The sequence below is a fragment of the Physeter macrocephalus genome, chromosome 18, assembly GCF_002837175.3.
Source record: "Physeter macrocephalus isolate SW-GA chromosome 18, ASM283717v5, whole genome shotgun sequence".
In the NCBI taxonomy this organism is placed as follows: Eukaryota; Metazoa; Chordata; class Mammalia; order Artiodactyla; family Physeteridae; genus Physeter; species Physeter macrocephalus.
This window is the reverse complement of record NC_041231.1, coordinates 42,291,359-42,301,130: the sequence shown is the minus strand read 5'-3', so window position 1 is coordinate 42,301,130 and position 9,772 is coordinate 42,291,359.

The following is a 9,772-nucleotide window of genomic DNA, read 5'->3' as shown; positions in this document are numbered from 1 at the left end:
GGGAATGTATGTGCACATGTAGACGAGAACACGTGAACCTGTGTGTGTGTGCATGTGCTGCCAGCGGGAGCGGGAGCGGGAGCAGGTGAGGTTTGTGTGTCTGTGGAAGGGAGTGGCTGCGCCTGCACAAAATGCTGCATGTAGGGGCATGACCAGGCATGCATGTTTATGTGTGTGTGTGAGAACGTGTGATCCCACATGCGTGTGCGCTTTGTGGGATGTGTGACCAGGCAAGCATGTATGTCCGTGTGTATGTGTTGAGTGCAGAGTTCTGCATGCTCTGTGTGCAGGTGTGAGCAGGCACGCTTACAGGCCAGGGTGGGACTGCGAGGAGGCAGGTGCCGTGAGCTCTGTCACCCGAGCAGGCGAGAACTACTTAACCGATTAATTAGTGAAGCCGAGAAATCTCAGTTGTGGGTAAGGAGCTCACACACACACACACACACACACACACACACACACACACACACACACACACACACACACCATGTTCCCATGCACAGTGTACATCCCCCCAAGTCTCTCTGCCTGACACTGTGCTCAGCAGCCCTGCAGGGGGGGCAAGGTGCCAGTCGTTTGTGGATCTGTGTCCTCACACCCCTGTGCATCCGTGCCCTGGGCTGCTGGACCAAGTGACCCCTGTGGAGAGCACAGCTTTGTGCAAGCCGTCCGTCCTCAGTGCCCCCAGTCAGTGGTGAGGCCGCCCAGACTTTGTCCCCGTTTCACAGATGAGAGAGCTGTGGCTGGTAAGGGGCATTGGGCAGGAGCCTCATTTCCAGGTTCTGGGCCTCCTGGTGAGGGGGAGCAGCTCTTTCTGCCCTGGGCTGGGGTCCAATGAAGTGCTGCCTTCATCGGGGTAGGGGGAAGAGTATGGGTGCCTGTAGGCTTAGAGCTGAGCTGGAGTCCACGGGGAGCTTCCTACAGCTCAGGACAGGCCACTCCTATCTGCAGCCCCCAGGTGCCTTGTCACCAGCCAGCTTCCTCCACATGCCCTGCAGGCAGGCGCAGGGGCCTCATCCCTCCCACCCCACAGCCTGCTGACTGCCTTCTCTCTCCTGTCCCTAGCAAGGGAGAGCCCCATGCTCCCCAGCTCCCACAGCCCCGTGTGCCTCCCCATCAGCATGATTGTAGCTGCCTCTTTTCTGAATCTTCCATTCGAGCGCAGCTCCTGGGGCACTGATGGGGTTTGTCGGGCTTGGCCCTGAGGCCCAGAGTCTCACTTGATGCTGACTCTTGGCAGGCAGGCCTGCCACCCCCTCCTGCTGCCCCTCGCAGACCCCAGGGGCCTACTGCTGTTTGCCTTGTCGTGCAGGAGACCTGGAAGCCGGGTCAAGTAGCGGCCAGTTGCCTCCTGATCAGGTATTGACAGAGGAGCCTTCCTTATGCTCCATTACAGACATGGAATAAATTGGTGTGCCGTGAATTTATTCTTTTTAAAAAGGGACTTTCACACTGGGGAAAACTTTTCATAAGAACATTTATATAAAAAGCAATTACCGTGCCAGTAATTTTTATGTATTTTCTCCCTTCCCTCGCCGCCTTTGTGTTTGAACGTGACCGCCTCCCGGGCAGCTGCAGCCTGGCTCCCCGGCCTCCTGGCTACAGCCTACCGCCTGCTGGAGCGCCTCCTTCTCCCGAAGGGTGCGTGCGGATGCAGGGCCCGGCTCAGCAGGGGTGTGGGCTCCGGGAGCACGGCTGGGTGGAGTTATGTTCAGAACTCAGGTGCTTTCGAAATTTTCTCCCTCTTGCATCTCTGTCCTGAGGTTGCTCTGTTTCCAGGGCTGGCATGGCCCTTCCGGGCCCCTCTTGGCAGCAGCCGAGCACTTCAAGGCACCTACTTCCTGGCAGCCTCAGGGCCCTGTTCCATGAGGGAGGAAGTGGTGATGTGGGAGCAGGTATTTTCCCTCCCAAGGAGCCACTAACGGGCACCCTGCTTCCCCAGCCATTATTGCTCTCACACTCGATGCATTATGTAAATTGTCTCTGTTGCTAAGTGGTGGAGGAGCTGCTCAGGGGGAACGGAGGTCTGGAGCCTTCTGGGGAAAGCCAGGAAACTGGCCCTGAAAACTCACTGATCCGTGTCAGGGAGGGTCTGGCAGCCTCCCAGCTTAGGCTAGGCCCCCTGGGGCTTGCACTGTCTCCGCCCCAGAGCACAGCTTGGTGAGGGTGGTGGCTGCACCCCACGGCAGACTGGAGGCTGGGTAGGCTCCCTCACTTGACAGGGACGTCAGATTGGACCTTTGCCTGCCTCCTCAGATGGGCTCCCAGGGTAGGACACGTGCCCCTCTGCTGCCCAGGGAGGCGTGCTTCTCCCACCTGCACGAGTTTCAGCAGCAGCATATTTGCCCACAGAGCCTCCTCAGAAACCCTTGGCAGAGCTGGAAATGTTATGTCGATCTGTGGGACTGGGTGACCCACCCCTCGCCTCCTGGAGACCCTGGGGCTCCTTCTGCAGTGAGCACCCAGTGAACTCGGGATACAAAAGGGTGAATTTTGGAGCAGCACCACACGCTAGGGCGCCAGCAAGTTCTTGGGTCCCCAAGGGTCTGAGATCTCAATGAGGCATGTAGAGGCATGCAGGTTCCTGGACCTGGGCAAGGCCTCAGTGATGGACAGGGCTCTCCTGGGTACTCACCTGGCTTTCCACCTTCCCTTTTGAGACACAAGATCTGTTGGGGGCCCCCGCCCACCGAGAGAGCCAAACACTCTGGGATTCTTCCAGACTGAGCTGGACTCTCATCTGAGCTTGCACTTTGCATGAGGCTGGTGGGTGCAGACTTCACACTTGTCATCCCCCTCCCTGGGACTGAGGGGCCCCTGGGGCAGGATGTTTGTTCAGTGCAAGGGGGCCACTGGAAGGAATCACAGATTTGTGTGTTTCCTGGAAAATTTGGGATTCCAGGGAGGGTGTGAGTTTGGCAAAGACATTGGTAGCCCACCCGGCCCACTTCTCAGGTAGTACTTTCTCTCTCCACCCCTCCCCAGGCATGGCTGTCTGTGGCTCTGGATGAGATGGACCACATGACCCCGGCACAGGCTTCAGCAGAGGTTGATGCAAAGGGAGTGAGTGCTTCCATGGCCTCACAGACGTTGTGGAAGACTCGGAGCTTCTTCCTCCCTACCCAGCACAGTCCCCCACTGTCCCCAGGATGATTGGCCTTCTCTCCCAGACCCCTGTGGTTTGCTGGCCCTCAACTTGCTTTCTGATTGCTGCCAACTTTGGGGAAATGGAGGAGTGAGGGCGAGGTGTCATCAATGCCGAATTGGTGTTTTAGTCTAAGGACCCTGGTTTGTGTACTCCGCTGACAAGGGAATTGAAACACTGAACTGTCTTCATTTGTGGTAAGAGTTAACAGAGGTGATGACAGTGCTGTCAACAGAGCATAATGTCATCTGCTGCCCTTTGAGGGTCCCTGTCTGCAGGCCAGAGGCTGGAGTCAAAGCAGTCAGTCTCCTGTCCCTGACTCCTCTGTCTCCATTATTCTCCCCTCTCTCTCCCTCCCTCCCATCCTTCTCCCCTTCACCAATTCTTTTCTTCCTTTCTTATTTTTTTTTCCTTTTTCTTACATTTTAGATGGATTTTTAAAGTCAGGGTTTGTAAATCAGCATCACACTCATACATGGTGAAAAGTCATAGTTTTACCAGGAGTGTTGTGTTAGGAGCACGGCAGCCCCCTCCTCTCCACCTCCAACTCCCCAGAGGCTGCTGCTTTCTAATCTCAGAGCTCCATACCTCTAAATGACATACTTATGTCGCTACTTCATGATTGTTCAGTTTTAGACATTATCCATGGACATCCACTGGGGAGTGGAGGACATAGCTCTCCTCCACCACCACCAACCACCCCAGTGTCATATTGTGATATGGCAGGTCAGGACTCAGTGTTAACATTGTCCTGATGGGGCAATGCTGTTCAGAACTGTGTGATAACATTGTCCTAATGGGGCAAATGCTGTTCAGAACTGTTGTGACTCGTAATGCACTCTTTGGGGTACAATTTTTACATTTTTTTCCTGCAGGTAACAACTGTCTGGTATTTGTCTGTTTGCTTAGTTTTCTGTGGACCTTTACTAATTCTGCCCCAAACTCCCTTCCCTTCTATCTGACCTCTTCTCATACATGCATGTATATCTGGGGTTCTGGGTCACTGTCCAGAGAAGTCTTGTCTGGAGCCTCCTGACTTGTGCCTGTGAACAGAGCCTGTGGCTCGGACATGTGCCAGGGATTTCCTTCACCTCTCTTCTGAGTTGGAGTCCCTCTTTCTGCATACTGTAGACTTCTCTTCCTTGGTTTCTGATTTTCTCCCTTGGTGCGTAGAGAACATTTTCAGTTAGCATCCTGAGCAAAGGTACATGGGAGCCAGACTTATGGGACTTCATGTCTCAGAAAGCCCGCCCTCTCCCCCACACCTGGCAGAGATTTTAGGTGGGTATGGAAGTCCACGGTGGAAACCATTTGCCTCAGAATTTCTAAGGCAGCACTCCATTCCTTCCAGCTTCCTGAGTTGCTATGCAAAGGTCCAGTATGGTTTGGATTCCCAATCCATTGTGTGACCTGATTTTTATCTCTAGAAACTTGCAAATTTTTTCCCTGTGCCAAGTGTTCAGAAATTCCACCCTGATATACCTTGGTGGGGTTTATTATCATTCCTTACCATTTAGTGGACATTTGCAACCTAGATTCTTGTGTCCTTCAGTTCTGGGAAGTTTTCTTGAATGATTTCTTTGACTATTTCCTCCCTTCCCTTTTCTCTGTTCTCTTTCTAGAACCTTTAACTCAGGTCTTTTTCTTTTTTTCTGTTTTCTCTCCAATTTTCCAACTGTGTGTCTTTTTATCAGATTCTCAATTTTATCTTCCAACCTTTCTGTAATGTTTTACATTTTGTTACCATATTTTTAATTTTCAGGAGCTCTTCTTGGTCCTTTTAAAAAATAACATCTTGCTCATAGTTCATTGATGCCATTGATTCAGTCAGCTCTGTGAGGATGATAGCTTAAAAAAACTTTTTGTCTTGAAATAATTTTAGATTTACAGAGAGGTTGCCAAAATAGTACAGAAATTCCCTAACCCTTCACCCATTTTCCTTTAAAGTTATCATCTTGCATAACCACAGTGCAAATATCAATGAAGAAATTAACATTGGTACATTAATACTAACCAAAGTGAAAACTGGATTTGGATTTCACCAGTTTTTGCACTAGCCTCCTTTTTCTATACCATGATCCAATCCAGAATCCCACATTGCTTTTAGTTGTCATGTGTCCTTAATCTCCTCCAATCTCTGGCAGTTTCTATGTCTTTCCTTGTCTTTCATGACCTTGATACTTTTTTAAAAGTCCTGGTCAGTTATTTTGTTCACTGTCCCTCAATTTGTGTTTGTCTAATGTTTTCCTGTGATTTGACTGAGGTTATGCATTTTTAGGAAGTACACCATAGAAAATAATGTGTCTTTCTCAGTGCATCATATCAGGGAGAACATAATGTCAGTATATCTTATTATTGGTGATGTTAACTTTGATCATTTGGTTAAGCTGGTATCTGCTTGGTTCTCCTTTTCCCTTTGTAATCAGTACATTTCTTGGGGAAAACTTTGAGACTATGCAAATATCCCATTTCTCTCAAACCTTTGTCCGTTAATTTTAGCATCCACTGGTAGATCTTGCCTGCAGTAATTATTACTGCAGTGTTCTCATGGTACTTTGCTATTTCTCTCATTCCTTTTACATTTATTAATTGGCATTCTTCTGTAAGGAAGAACTGTCCCTTCTCCCCTGTTTATTTATTTATTTGATTATTTATTTATGTCAGTTTGGACTCATGAATACTTATTCTACGGGTGGTAATTCAATATTATAATTTTCTTGCCCAAATTATTCTAGCTTTGGCATTGGGAGCTCTTCCAGGTTGGCTCCTGTGCCCTTTTGACCTGCCCTTGTCCTTATTTGATCACTTCCTTACTTTTTGTTACCACAAGATCTTCAGCTCATCTTGTATTTTCCCTGGAATCAGCCACTTCTCAAGGAGTTCTGGTTCCATTTATTGGTGAATGGTATTTAGAAATCAAGATCTGGGTGCTGAGTGTGCTCATTGCTAGTGGGATGTCACTGCTTCTAGACTCTCTCACAAGGAGAACTAGGAAATATGTATATGTATAGCCCATGTATACACACATAGCTATAATCACATCTTTCTCTATCTGTATATACATTTACAACAATGAGTCTATACTGAAACCTCGGACTCCACTCCAGCACAAAAGGATTCATTGATGTCTTCCTCCATTCCTTTCTGGTGACTGCTTTCTCCAACAGTGAGAAATCCAGTTCTCATTATCTGCAATATATTTATTTCTTCAACCCTTGTATACACAATTTATAACATTTTTTTTACACTTCCATCTCCCCATGTAGCCCAGGTTCCTTCAGGTTTTTGTTTGTTTCTTTTGGTCTCTGACTTCTTTGTGCCTGTCTCCCCGCAGTGTTTGGGCTTCCAAATGGTCTGCTCATATTTAAGCAGACAGAGAAGATAATGTGATAGGAGCTGAGGAGTGGGATTAACAACCCTCTGGACCTCAAGTCAAAACGCCACCAAAGTACAGAGCACTGAGGTGGAGGTGGGACTCTAGGCATGGTGGGGGGAACCTTGGGGTTCATCGTGGGTACTCTGGCCATATTGCCCTCCTCGGCTGCAGGTTCCCCAGAGAAGTTTCTCTCAGTCTCCTATTTGGAGTTTCAGGGTTTAGTCTTTGGAGTTCCCCAACATTTTTTAAAATCTCTTCATTGGAGTATAATTGCTTTACAATGTTGTGTTAGTTTCTGCTGTACAACAAAGTGAATCAGCTATATGTATACGTATATCCCCATATCCTCTCCCTTTTGAGCCTCCCTCCCACCTTCCCTATCCCACCCCTCTAGATGTTCACAAAGCATCAAGCTGATCTCCCTGTGCTATGCAGCAGCTTCCCACTAGCCATCCATTTCACATTTGGTAGTGTATATATGTCAGTGCTACTCTCTCACTTCATCCCAGCTTCCCCTTCCCCCCCGCCGCAACATCCTCAAGTCCATTCTCTACGTCTGTGTCTTATTCTTGCCCTGCCGCTAGGTTCATCAGTACCGTTTTTTTAGATTCCATACATGTACGTTAGCATACGGTAGTTGTTTTTCTCTTTCTGACTTAACTTCACTCTGTATGACAGACTGTAGGTCCATCCACCTCATTACCAATAAGGAGTTCCCCAACATTAACCTACTGCCAGCAGAGGTAAGCCTCCCACAGCCTGCTGCGTCAGTCACCCATGGTCCATCTGCTTCTAGCTTCCAAAATGTTCCTGGTGCCTCCTCCACATATTCTTTGACCCATGGGTTTTTACCGTTTTGAATAGCCCTTTAGTGTTGTTTCAGGGAGTTTTGAGAAAGAATGAAAGTTTAATCCACCTGGCACCACTGCTTTCACTCCCTCGTAGCAACTGAGCCCTTACTATTTGTTCACCGAAATACATGTAGGGCCCCGGCCAGCGAATAGATGAACAGGAGGTTCTCTGGCTGAGGGAGGTGGCAAGCCAGGGCCAGCCTCCTGACCTCCCTCTCACTACCTGTGACCCTCCACACAAGCCCAGGGGCCCCCTGCCTACTGCCTAGGGCTCCAGAGAACACAGTTTGAGAACTGCTGCCCTGTGCCTGGGAGTGTGTCAAGCCCAGGGCTTGGCTTGGGGTTAGCAGCAGGGAGCCTCTGGGAACAGAGGAGGGGGGATTAGGGAAGAGGGGGATTAGAGAGGCAGGGGACTCAACTAACCTCACAAGGAACTTGAGTAGCCTGGGTCTCTCCCTGTAATCAGGTGCCCCTCATCCTGAGCCTCAGTTCCCCCATCTGTGTGGTAGGAAGCCCCAGTTGGGCTGGCTGACATAGTCAGCAGTGGGGAAGGGCTTGGCTGATAAAGTTCTGACTTGGTTGACAGCATGCCAGCCATTCCCTGGGTGGCCCCCCAACAGCACCGTCTTTGCACTCAGATGGGGTTACCTAGGCGGTAGGTACCAGCAAGTGGGGTTACCTAGGCCACCCATGACCAGGGCAGAGTAGTACCCTGAATCTGGCTGGTGGCTGAGGGCACATCCCTTTGCGGTGGCTCCCAAAGACACAGCCCAGCCTGTTCTGAGTGAGTCAGGGTCCTCTCTTCAGCTCAGTCCCAGGTCTCTGAGCCTCCACAGGGCCATGCTCTTGCCCTAATTGTTACATCTGCCTGGGGCGCCTTCCTCAGTCCTCACTTCAACCCACTAAAATTGAGCTGCTTCTCCCAAGGCTGGGAGAATGGGCCCCTGGCAGGGTTTGGGAGCAATCAGACCGAAAGAAACCCCTCACAAATCAGGTAACCTGGGCCTCAGTTTCCTCATGTGTGAAAGAGGGAGAGTTGTCTCTGCCTTCAGGGTCACGTTGAGATAAAAAAAGGACGTGAAGTACCTGCAGGTAACAAAACCAAGCCCCTTGTATGCTGAGGCAGCAACACAGGGACATGGAGCTGCAGGACCAAGAAGCTGGACTGGGGCTGGAGGCCAGGGACTAGAATGGGGGTCAAAGGTTGGAGCAGGAGGCAAGGACTGCACCAGAGTACCAGGGGTCAAGGGATGGACTGGGGGGCCAGGAAAGGCTGGGCAGTGCAGTGCCTTCTAGAAGTGGGCCCACAGGCTATTTTTGAAAAGCTCCGAGGAAGGGTATAGAGTAATTTTTTGCAGGCAGCCACTGGTTACCAGGAAGGATATTTAGCAGGAAAGGAGGCCTCAGTCCCAACTTCTCTGCTGGCATTTTGGGAGATTGGGTGAGCTGGACCACCTGCCAGAGCCCAATTTATCGTTTTATGTCCTGGCTTCTTTCTGTGAAGGATGGGGAAAGGGCACAGAAGGCCTTCAGAACGCTGAGACTGCAGCATTCTTGGGGAGGCTACAAAGAATGTTGTGAAGGGCATAGGACTGGATCAGAGACAAAGTCCTGGTCTTGGCTGTGCCTCCTCTGACCTCTGTAGGGTGACCTTGGGCACGTGACTCCCCCTGCCTGTTTTTTAGTTTTCTCATGTAAAACCAAGTAGGGGGACAGGACACTGTCCATGTTTCTGGTTTGGGGCAGGTAGGCACAGCAGGTGGACAAAGATTGGGTGAGGAGGGGCAGAGTATAGAGGGCAAGCCTGGGAGTGCATCAGGGTTCCTGGCAGGTCCTCAGTCCCTCAGATCATCTTAGCCAATCGCTGGGGGAAATAGAGGCCCAGAGAGGGCAGGGACAGGCCCTCAAACACACAGCAGGGAACAGACCAATCACAAGCACCGAAATTGAAACTGTGATTAAAAATCTTCCAACAAACAAAAGCCCAGGACCAGATGGCTTCACAGGCGAATTCTATCAAACATTTAGAGAAGAGCTAACACCTATCCTTCTCAAACTCTTCCAAAAGATAGCAGAGGGAAGAACACTCCCAAACTCATTCTATGAGGCCACCATCACCCTGATACCAAAACCAGACAAAGACGTCACAAAGAAAGAAAACTACAGGCCAATATCACTGATGAACATAGATGCAAAAATCCTCAACAAAATACTAGCAAACAGAATCCAACAGCACATTAAAAGGATCATACACCATGATCAAGTGGGGTTTATCCCAGGAATGCAAGGATTCTTCAATATACACAAATCAAACAACGTGATACACCATAGCAACAAACTGAAGGAGAAAAACCATATGATCATCTCAATAGATGCAGAGAAAGCTTTTGACAAAATTCA